Source organism: Prionailurus viverrinus, chromosome B3 (assembly GCF_022837055.1).
Source record: "Prionailurus viverrinus isolate Anna chromosome B3, UM_Priviv_1.0, whole genome shotgun sequence".
In the NCBI taxonomy this organism is placed as follows: domain Eukaryota; kingdom Metazoa; phylum Chordata; class Mammalia; order Carnivora; family Felidae; genus Prionailurus; species Prionailurus viverrinus.
Genome location: NC_062566.1, coordinates 99,903,755 through 99,915,995, shown reverse-complemented (window position 1 = coordinate 99,915,995; position 12,241 = coordinate 99,903,755). Strand labels below are relative to the sequence as shown.

General features: G+C 40.0%; 1 long non-coding RNA gene across 1 annotated transcript in view; it reads right to left on the bottom strand.

Moving 5' to 3' along the window:
- Positions 1 to 396: 396 nt before the first annotated feature.
- The window catches only part of LOC125167637 (uncharacterized), a 232,336-nt gene continuing 220,491 nt past the window's right edge, over positions 397 to 12,241 (bottom strand). Inside the window, exon 5 of the long non-coding RNA XR_007152862.1 lies at positions 397 to 1,859. This is a non-coding gene — a long non-coding RNA (uncharacterized LOC125167637). The remainder of the gene's footprint in view (positions 1,860 to 12,241) is intronic.

Sequence of the window (12,241 nt, the reverse complement as noted above, 5' to 3'; positions counted from 1 at the left end):
ATAAGCTTTTTCTCTTTTTGCAGCTCTGATTTTTTTTGTTGGTTATGATTTGTGCCACGGAATATCTGAATCTATACAGTGAATTGTATGATTATGGAATTCTAGTTAACTCTGTGCTTGGTCACATGTAAAGCAACTTAGACTTTCTTAGAAGAGAATAAATGAGCCAAAATATTTTTCTGTCCAGTATTTTTTTTTAAATTTTTTTTTCCAACGTTTATTTATTTTTGGGACAGAGAGAGACAGAGCATGAACGGGGAAGGGGCAGAGAGAGAGGGAGACACAGAATCGGAAACAGGCTCCAGGCTCTGAGCCATCAGCCCAGAGCCTGACGCGGGGCTCGAACTCACAGACCGCGAGATCGTGACCTGGCTGAAGTCAGACGCTTAACCGACTGCGCCACCCAGGCTCCCCTCTGTCCAGTATTTAAGCGGGGAAAAAAAAATGACAAAATGTAAACATCCAAAATATTATAAAGTATATTATATCCATTCAATATATCACTGACTTCACACTTTTTGGAAAGGGTTTCCATTGTTATCTCCTCCTGCAGACATATTAGGATATATTTGTCTACATGGGCATTTTCAGAAATTTAAGCGCTACTATAACTTCTCTAAATTACAAAAGACCCCAAAGGTTTACTTGTTTGCTTGTTTGTTTTTAGAAGATCATGGGAGGACACTGAAGCGGTCCTGTTGAATACGGAAGGCATTTGATGCAACGAAATATTTGATCCTTATCGAATCAATTGTCAGTATCTAAAATTTCTCTTTGAAGGCAAATTCTTTGGTCCTTATAAAGAGCATTGATCATAAGGACTGAGACAAATGTCAGTCACCGCTATGGAATCTGTCAGCTCAACCTGTACACGGTGCTTCACAGTTCTTGGATTACTAAGCAAGTTACCAATTTTGTCAGGCTAGACTCTCTTCACAGTGAAATAAAAAGGAGGGCGCATCTGAAAGGCCAGATAGTGTAATGAGTAAGGCATTTGGTAAATGAGAGCAATTAAAAATCCAAAACAGCTCACATCTGAAAAAAACAGATAATAGAGCAGGTAAGACACCCAGTAAATAGAACCCAATAATGATGTCGTACACCTCACCCTGAGGCTACCCAGGGTGCAACTCTACTCAAGTGATTCTTCTTCCCCCTTTACTAGGTCTATTCCAGATTTTTGAAAAATCGGAGTAAACTCCAAAGGTCACAAAGCTGTTGCCTTGTAGTGTTCTCCTGACTGGAAGTGCAGTGAGATGGGCAGGTGTATGTACTTTGGGGTTCGTGTTAGAGGGAAGGGGACCTTCCCTTAGCAGCTTTGAGGGGGGGACCCGGGAAAGTGGAACTGTGCCGGCCAGGAGTTTAGACGGAGAGAGTGCAAGGCGGGTGCAATGGGAGGGCTCATGTTCTCCCACGCGGTGCTCTTTCTCGCTGTTTGGTGGTGGCGATGGGGGCTCCCTCATTCTCTGTTCACTGGCCGTGCTAGCACATCTCCTTCCTTTTGCCCTTGAAAATGGCATTAAATGATTCCAGGCGTGTGCGTTGGAGAAAGCCAGCGCAACATCCTATTAATCCGCTGAGCCACTCCAACAACTTGAAACTGATCAGAGCACGGCTGATGACCGCGTTGGTCAGTTGGCGAGAGCTTTACGCGAAGGCCGTGGGAGTCAATCCATTTAAGGGATCTTCCCTTCTGTGGTCACCCTGCCCAACAGCTCGGCGGCCTCCGTGTGGCCCATTGTCGCCATCCTTCCGGGACGCGGGGGCAGTTTGGGGGCGAGGGAGATCGTTGCCTTCCTCTCCCTCCAGGGAGCAACGTCCCTTCATAAGGATTCTTTTTCCCAGCAAGCAAAGATGACCTGGAAATTTGATAGTGCCAGAGTTACAAACTATACTTTCTCAAGGGAGAAATATTACCTTATAGAAACCGGCTTTTATCCTGCTGAGAACCTGTACTGTGCTGCGGGGATTGTCTCTTATTACAGCTGTGAGAGCCAGGGGAAGCACGTACAAGCTCTCGTCCGCACACGGAAAAGACTGCTGGAATCGCGGATGACCCTGAAAAGAAACTGCGGTGTCACTTACAGGGGGGAGGTGGGGGAAAGACAAAAATGCCAACGTAAGCCAGTACATTCCGCGTGCAGATTGAGCCTGAATACTCTTAGACACACCAGGAGGAAACTTCTCAAGGTTTCGCAACTTCTAGGTGATGGTGGAGTTCTTGGCTAACTTCCTAGAGCATTATTTGGCATTATAAATGCCCTTCCGAGTCCATGCAGTCCCGTAAGAACAACAAATGGTTATGGGGATTTTCGTATGTAATCTGCAGGGGAGCTAAAGCCCTTTGTATGCCATTTCTCAATGAAAACAATCTCTTATCGTATAAAATTCATTAGAGAAGATTGAGAAATAATTTTATAACAGAAAGGTATTCAATCAGTCGGTTAAATAATACTCAGCGAGCACTTACCATGCTCGGGCACTTTAGGAGGGATGGGATTATGTACTGCAGACAGGGTCCCTGCCCTCATGACGCTTACACTTTAGTGGGCAGGATGGGTACAGAGCAAGTGACCTGAGTGAGCCATGCCTAACAAATGTCTGGTTAGACTTTACTTTTTTAAAGCTTTATTTATTCATTTTGAGAGAGAGAGAGAGCACGAATAGGGGAGGGGCAGAGAGAGAGGGAGAGAGGGAGAATCCCAAGCAGGCTCCACCATTCAGTACAGAGCCAGACATGGGACTCCAACCCACGAACCATGAGATCATGACCTTAGCTGAAACCAAGAGTCAGATGCTCAACCCACTGAGCCACCCTGGTGCTCCTGTCAGGTTAGACTTTACAGTCTCCCAGCTCAGAGGTAACTAAGGACATCTCTTTGTAAGATTTAGACATCCAGTATACTAGAAAGAATGCAATCTTAAAAATACTCATGATACCTCCTTTCCTACTAAGCTGCCCTTTGCTCAGGTAGGAAGTTGGATGATATTTATTTCTTCGTAGGGAATCTCAAGTTCTCATTCTTACACAACACAATACAGTGAACTTGTCCTGTGTCTTCAGAGGCTGTTGCTTTCTTTTTTGGCTTTTCAGACATATTTATTCCCACATCTTCCCCAAATCTGTTTTTTTTTCAAAAGTTTTATTTATTTGTTAAATTAATCTCTATCACCCAACATGGGGCTTGAACCCATGACCCTGAGATTAAGAGTTGCATGCTCCACCAGCTGAGCCAGCCAGGCGCCCCTCCACATCTGTTTTTACTGTATGATTTTCTTTCTCATTTTTGAAAACTATGTATAACTAACTATACAGGTTAAACTAGGAATCCCCAAGTATCTGTCTGTCTCAGTCAGAGATATAAGACCTAACTTCCTAAATGATGATAAATGTCCACATTGGCGAACTCGGGCAATATCTATTTGTACCAAAACTGTGAGTAGGAATATTTTTTCTTGAATTTTAGAATTTTATTGTTTAAGTTTAATTACAGATCTTTTCAAATATACACAGAAGTGGCAAGGACAGTCTACGAACTCCTGTGCCCTCATCATTGAGCTTCAATCACTTTGTCAGTTTTATTTCATCAGTGTAGCTTCCTCCACCACACATAGACGCTTTTTAAAATTTATTTCTGGAGTATTTATTTACTTATTTATTTTTAGGTAATCTCTACACCCAAGGTGGGGCTAGAACTCATGACTCTGAGATCAAGAGTCACATGTTCTACCAGCTGCCAGGCACCCTGCGTTCTGAAGTCTTTAAAATCAAATTTCAGACAGAATGTCACAAATACTTCACTATTCACATCTAATAGGTAAGGAGACTTTAAATATAACAGGCCATTTCCACAACTAACAAAATTAACAAAAATTCTTTGGGATTGGGTAACACGACCCCTAACCAAGTTCCCCTGACTGATCTAAAAAATGACTTTTTATTGGTTATTCAAATCAGAAACCAAAAATGGAACGTACAGCATACTTCGCTGTTACATTTCTCAATTTTCTTTTAATCTGTAGCGCATCCCTTCCCCTTTTATTCTTACCATTTAGATTTTTGAAAGGACCAGGTCACTGACCCTGTTGATTTCCCCCAATTCTGGACTTGGCTCTTAGCTTCTTCCTGGCACTGTTCAGCTTATTCTTCTATCCCCCTCTATCTTCTGTAAACGAGTAGATCTATAAGCTCAATTAAATTTACATTTGTCCTTCCCTCCCTCCCTCCCTCCCTCCCTTTCCTTCCTGCCTCCCTTGGCAAGAATATTTATGGGTGGTGCTAGGTACCTCCTACTGCACTACCTCAAGAGACACTTGGTATGTAGTTTCCCCCTTTTTGTGATGCTGAGGTTAATCTGAGGGCCCAAGTTTTCTCAGACAGATACTTCCATCTTGGTCAGGTTTTAGAATTACATTGTTATGTAATATAATAGCATCATGAAACGCATTGGGGGGATTTTTATCTTTTATTATCTAAAATAGTGAAAATGAGGGGCGCCTGGGTAGCGCAGTCGGTTAAGCGTCCGACTTCAGCCAGGTCACGATCTCGGGGTCCGTGAGTTCGAGCCCCGCGTCGGGCTCTGGGCTGATGGCTCAGAGCCTGGAGCCTGCTTCCGATTCTGTGTCTCCCTCTCTCTCTGACCCTCCCCCGTTCATGATCTGCCTCTCTCTGTTTCAAAAATAAATAAACGTTAAAAAAAAATTTTAAATAGTGAAAATGATATCGTTTCAAAGATTCGATTGAACTCAGCTATAAAATCATATGAATATATTTTTTAAATGATAGAGCTTCAGCTGTAAAGTCACCTGACAGTTTTTTTAAAAACCAGTAGATCTTCTGGCCACCTGGGTGGATAAGTCAGTTAAGCATCTGACTCTTAATTTCGGCTCAGGTCATGATCTCACAGTTCATGAGTTTGAGCCCCAAGTCGGGCTCTGTGCCGACAGCATGGAGCCTGCTTGGGATTCTGTCTCTCCCTCTTTCTGCCCTCCACCCCAAAATAAATAAATAAACTTAAAAAAATAAAAACAAAAACTAATAAATCTTCAATCACCTTTGTAATCTTTTATATGGTGATTATTCTTTCCAAGTTTTTCATTATGTCTTGGGTCAATTTTGTAATTTATTTTGTTATTAAATCATCTGTTTCTTCCAGATTATCAAACTGTTGCCATAGGGTTTCCCAATGTACATCCTTTTAATTATTTTCACCTCTTTTATATTTGTGATTGTGAACTTATTCTTAATCTTGCATATTTCCTATTTTTCTTACTCCAGTAATAATGTACTGATTTTATTGCTCTTGTCATAACATCATTTTTTCTTCTTCTTCTAGTTCTGTGTTTTCTATTTTATCAATTTTATGTTTTGTCTTTTTAAATCCCTACTGCATACTTTCTTTGATTTATTTCTTTTTACTAATTATTTAGATGAATATATTAATTTGCTAGGGCCTCTATAACAAAATAGAGTGGGTGGCTGAAACAGCAGAAATGTATACTCTTACTTTCTCAGTTCTGGAGGCGAGAAGTCCAAGATCAAGATGTTGGCAGGTTTGATTTTTTCCAGGACCTCTCTCCTTGGCTTCTCATCACGGCCTCACAAGGTCTTTTGCAGTGTGTATGGCTCCCCTGTGTCTCTTTGTGTGTCCAAATTTCTTCTTCTTATAGGGACTCCAGTCATATTGGATTAGAGCCCACCCTTTTGACCTCACTGTACCCCAATGACCTCTTTCTTTTTTAAAAAATTTATCGTCGGGGCGCCTGGGTGGCGCAGTCGGTTAAGCATCCGACTTCAGCCAGGTCACGATCTCACGGTCCGTGAGTTCGAGCCCCGCGTCAGGCTCTGGGCTGATGGCTCAGAGCCTGGAGCTTGTTTCCGATTCTGTGTCTCTCTCTCTGCCCCTCCCCGTTCATGCTCTGTCTCTCTCTGTCCCAAAAATAAATAAATGTTGAAAAATAAATAAATAAATAAATAAATATAAAAAATTTATTGTCATGTTAGCTAACATACAGTGTATAGAATGTAGTCTTGGCTTTGAGAGTAGATTCCTGTGATTCATCCCCTACATACAACACCCATTGTAAAGTCCCTATCTTCAATATAGTATGGGGGTTAGGACTTCAACATATGAATTTTGCGTGGATGCAATTCAGGCCATAACAGTGAGTTTAAATTACTTTATTTTCAATTTTCTTCAAATATGAAAGAATTTGAGGCTGTGTGTTTTTCTCTGAATATAATTAAGCTGTTTTAATATAAAGTATGTAATGTGAATTATTCTTTCCATGTTTTCCAGATAGCATGCAATGTCAGTTTTAAATCTCTTTGATTTGGAGGCTATTTAGGTAAATATTTCTTAACTTCCAAACTTTAAGATGATTTTAGTCATTAGTTTGTTATTTCTTTGTAATTTTCTTGTGGTCTGTGAATACTCTTACCTAAGTTTTAAGGATTTTTTCTTTTGTAGTCAAATGTATCATCATTTTTACACATTTTATAATCATAAAAAATACATACTCTGTATTGGCAGGATACAAATTGTACGCAATTTTAGTAAGTCTACTTTATTGCTTTTATTATTTAATTTCTCTGTGTCTTTACTTATCCTTTTGTGTATCTTTCCACCTTTAAAAGTGACATTTTTTTAATTGCAACTCTAACAATGAAATATTATTCAACCTTGAAAGAAAGGAAAGTCTGACATATGTTACAATGTGGATTAACTTTAAAGACATTATGCTGAGTGAAATAAGCAAGGAGAAAGAAGGGAAAGAGGAGAAAGAGGGGAGAGAGGGAGAGGAAGAGGAAGGCTTATTACTAAGTTTATTATTCCCACAATGGTAAGCTTTTTATTAAAGGGACCATGCCCAAATTTCAGAATTAGTTTATGCTCTGAATAACATTGGTGGTTATTTGCCTTCTTGTTCATTTATGTGTCTGGCTGTGACTTTAGATAAAGAAATGGATCACCCACATGATGAAGTACAATAAAAAGAATGTTATTAAAAAGTCCAAGAGAGCAATCTAGATTTTGTTTTCTCTTTAAGAGTCACAGATTTTGCCTAAGACCAGAAAATTATACATATTAGCTTTCTACATGGGAACCTAAACGAAATATTGAATTTTTAAAAAATCTTAGAGCTTTAAAATTTCTGTAAAGATCCTGGTTTTCCCATTTCTGGAAAAATTATATTGTTAAAAATTATTTGGAAAGACTCAGACTTTGTGCAATTTTACTGTAATGAATGGAAAATTAAATATAATTTTGCACTGCAATTGACTTTGACAATGAGTAAGATATATTTTCCCCCATAATATCTGTATTGAGCTTTTTATTTCTATTTCTTATACTGATTGACTACTTTTTCTATTTTGAGGGAGTTTATTATTTAAAGAAATATATGGATATACTCTACTCTTAAGTTTAGATCATATTGCACAAAAAAATATGTACAGTAGAATTTAGAAATCCAGAGGAGACAATGCCAGTAGCCAGGATATTTTTAATTCATATGCTTGCAGATATTATGCAGTTCCTAAGATTTGGGGAAAGCTTAAAGCAAGCCAACATTAAGAAACAAGTGTTGGGGTACCCAGAGTAAGGATTGATTGGATTGTGCTCTACACAGACATACATTGTCTGGCATATTAGGAAATGCTTTGCTACTAGATCATGTTTAAACAAACATTTATTTTAGCAAAAGTTTTACATCGGGGTTGTGCAAACTTTTCTGTAAAGAGCAAAATGGTATCTATTTTAGGCTTTGTAGGGCCATATGACCTTTGTTGCAACTACTGAACTCTACCATTTTTCTGGAAAAGCAGCCATAGACAACACATAAATAAGTGAACATGGCTGTGTTCCAATAAAACTTGTATTTATAAAAACAGGTAGCAGACCAGATTTGATCTCCATCCCATAGTCTGCTAATCCCTGACTAAGGTGATCATTTGTCAATTACTAAAACTGAACAAGGCAACTTTGGGGAGTATCTCTTCCTCCCATGAAAATTTCAAGAACCTTTTCAGTCCATCTCTTCATCAGCTTAATGCTTTTAATTTTATACCTATGAGTAGTTTAGACTTATTTCAGCTGCCATGTAAAAATGTATTAGCCCTGGCAGTAGAATGTTTGGAAATGCATATAACAGTTTTACTGGGGCTAATTAGAAATCCTCCGAATGCTGGCGCAATGGCAGGCAAGCAATGCTTCTTTCTCTAAGGGCTGAGTTTTATCTCCTGGGGCCCCACTTTTAAGTTTCTGAGTTTTATTAATTCCAGTCCTTTCCTTTTATTTCCGCAGCCCTAGCCGTGGTCACTGCTTCCTGCAGTTGCTATGTCGGCGAGAGCATACAGTTCTCTCAACTCTCTCTTTTTTAGCCTGTTTAGTTACCAAATTGATAATTTTGTATAGCCAACAATTCTTTGGATGAATTTCTCTGCGTTCAAATACCGATGTGGTTTGTCTCCTAGGTGGACCATGGCTGACACATCTGAAATGAAACTCAATTCAGTTATTAGACAATGATTAACTATTTTTGGAACAAATTGGGTATATAAAAAAATCATAAAAATATAATTGATAACATATAAAAAATATACAAATCAAATATAAATTTTGTGAAAGCGAAATAAAGATCAAATATTTCCAATTAAATTAGTGTCCAAGTCTGGGGCGCCTGGGTGGCACAGTCGGTTAAGCGTCGGACTTCAGCCAGGTCACGATCTTGCGGTCCGTGAGTTCGAGCCCCGCGTCGGGCTCTGGGCTGATGGCTCAGAGCCTGGAGCCTGTTTCTGATTCTGTGTCTCCCTCTCTCTCTGCCCCTCCCCCGTTCATGCTCTGTCTCTCTCTGTCCCCAAAATAAATAAACGTTGAAAAAAATAATAAATTAGTGTCCAAGTTTAGATGTACTATAAATGTAAAAAGAATATAAACTATGTCCTCAATAATTTTTATAGTGATAACATGTTAAAATGATAACATTTTGAATATATTATGTTAAATAAAATACACTGTTAAAATTGCTTTCATCTTTCCTTTTTACTTTTTTAATGTGGCTACTAGAAAATTTTAAATTACGTATTTGGCTCTCTTTTATTTTAACTGGACAGTGCTGTTCTAGGTTTTTTTTTTTTTTTCCCTACATTATTATCATGTTTTACATGAGGATTAGAATCCAAGGGAGGGCAAAAGGACTGCCAGAAGATGAGAGAGGAAGAAAGGGACATTTTTTTATCTTCATTTTTAAATACACCTTCAGGTCAAAATGCTTGAGCCTGGTTTTCAAGAATAAATTACATTTCAACATATTACAGGGGGCCATCCAAATTTTCCTTTTGTACAATAATTTAATTCCATTTGATATTGTTTGCAATATCTGAGCCATTGGCTAGAGTTCCCTTAAATATTTTTCAATTAAATAGATTAATTCTGCAACAGGATTAGACTGTAGAGGCCTTCGGCAAAAGAAAAAAAATTTTTTTTTTCTGTTCAACATTTTTTAAAAGTATATCCTGGGGGCGCCTGGGTGGCGCAGTCGGTTAAGCGTCCGACTTCAGCCAGGTCACGATCTCGCGGTCCGTGAGTTCGAGCCCCGCGTCAGGCTCTGGGCTGATGGCTCAGAGCCTGGAGCCTGTTTCCAACTCTGTGTCTCCCTCTCTCTCTGCCCCTCGCCCGTTCATGCTCTGTCTCTCTCTGTCCCAAAAATAAATAAACGTTGAAAAAAAAAATTTTTTTAAAAATAAAATAAAAGTATATCCTGGTTTGTAAGAAAAAAAATTCATACTTTCAATGTAACAAACCCAAATATATAAATGACATAAGTACTGTGATCAAGCCGGATTCATTACTAATCATTCCACTAAAGAAATGAATTTAAATTTTGAGTAGAATTTCAATAGCTTTTTTGTTAGTTTATTTATTTAGAGAGAGTGGGGGAGGGGCAGAGAGCGAGAGAGAGACACAGAGAAAGCATCCCAAGCAGGCTCTGCACTATCAGCGCAGAGCCCCAAGTTAAGCTCCAGCTCATGCTTGGTGAGATCATGACCTGAGCCAAAACCAAGAGTCAGACACCTAATCAACTGAGCCATCCAGGCGCCCCTGAAGAGCTTTGAACACAGAAGTCAGTGGGTCAAACATAATCAGTTTAGAGCCTCAAGTAGTATGTTACCTCACAAGTCAGGGTGTGACCCTGAAAATGGGGCTTTAGCTGGAACTCAGCATTTTCGCCTGGAATTTGGGACTGAGACCTAGCCTTTCCAAACCAGGTGTGAAACCAATAGGACTGAGCTGAATGCTGTCTTCGTCGAGTGTCGTTCTTGTTGGTCCACAATCCTTCTTTCTATTGGGAACTGCTCTTGCTCTTTCCCTTGGTTCTGGAGGTAGAGTTATCAGCTAAAATACAGAATCCCTAGATAAATTTGAATTGCAGATAAGCGAAGAATAATAAATAAATGGAACAATCTTATCTGCCAATCAGAATGTCCATCTGGCTTCATATAGGTGGGTACATGACCCAGAACTGACCAATCACAGCATCCCTAATCCCCCTGTTCACATTGATTGGTCTAATGCATAAGCTTTGTCCCAGGTAGGGCCAATCAGAACCTCTCCATGTGATTTGATACAAAGAGGCTGGGGAAGTGATGGTCTCTTTTCCATGTTGGTTGCATGCTGCAAGAATGTGAGCCTTGTGGGCAACCGCTGCGCTTCCTACCATTTGAACACAGCCCGCCTGTAGTAAGAGAATAGGAGGGTAACTAAGAGGAATCAAGAGATAAAGACAGATGGGCCGTATTCTGACAACTGTTTGGAGGTATTCTTGGTGTTTTATGCCAAGGTTTGATAGTGATTAAGTGCTCATTCCCTACCTATATTAAACTAACCCAATTGCAAGTTCTTACCGTATACTATGTGTTAAATTAAGCCGGCAGCTTGGCCACAATGCCACGGTAAACAGTTGTCTTCTTATGTGTTTGGCATTCTTTCTCTAGAGTTCATTGGGCAGGATGGTGGCGTCCAGCTGTGATACAGATCAGAGCACCTCTTCTCTGATAGCAAATATATGGCACTGTTGCCACGAACACTTTGAAAGCACGGCCCCGGGTTTCCTTTCCTTTTAAAGAGTACTTACAAGAAGGCAGGGTGTTTTTTATTTCCAACTCCAGCACCATTCCATTCATTTTCTGAGATGGCTCTGTCATTAATTAAGCAGCGCTTGCCAACATTAATTTTGTGGGCATCTGTTTCTAGGATCGTCAAGGCACAAGGCTTCTAGTATTGCCTTCAGAGAATAAAGTGGCCCCCTCACTCTGTCCATGGAAGTGCAGTGTGGTGGGAAAAGGTTGGAAGGCAGGATTGGCTGCTTAATCTGTGGGACCCAATACAAATATATATATGTAGTCCCTTCTTCAAAGATGCTTAAGAATTTCAAGATGGCAACAGCAGGGCACTAAACAAGCACTGAGTCCTTCTAAGCACAGGGTTGAAGACCTATGTGGCCAGCCCAACCTGAGGGTCATATTTTTTTTAAATTTTTTTTAACGTTTATTTATTTTTGAGACAGAGAGAGTCAGAGCATGAACGGGGGAGGGTCAGAAAGAGGGAGACACAGAATCTGAAACAGGCTCCAGGCTCTGAGCTGTCAGCACAGAGCCCGACGCGGGGCTCGAACTCACGGACCGCGAGATCATGACCTAAGCCAAAGTCAGCGCTTAACCGACTGAGCCACCCAGGCGCCCCCTGAGGGTCATATTTGATCTCTTGATGCCTTAATGTCCCCATCTGTAAAATGGAAGGCAAAATTGGCTGTGTGCTATAACAAATATTAAATGAGTTATTTGTTAAACTTGTGAAGCTCCAGGCACACAGTGGTTCTCAGTAAACTAACTACCGTCCTGACTCCATTGTATGTGGGAGCCAAGAGTGAAGTCTCTGGAGTCAGTCTGACATAGACTCAAAACCTGGCTAGACGGATTCCTGTGGCCAATTACCTAGTGACTCAAAAGCTGGGATTCCTTACTTACAAAGAGGAGATAATATATGCAAGTACTTGTAAATGGTTATTTTGAGGATTAGGTGAAATAATGCATTTAAAGCATTTAGCATAGTTCCTGGCACACAGGGCTCACTAAAATGCTAGCTATTATGGCTCTGTGCCCTGCCCTATGCTGGATATTTTGCATATACTATCTCATTTCATCCTTACAACACCTGGAAACTTATATATTGTTACCTTC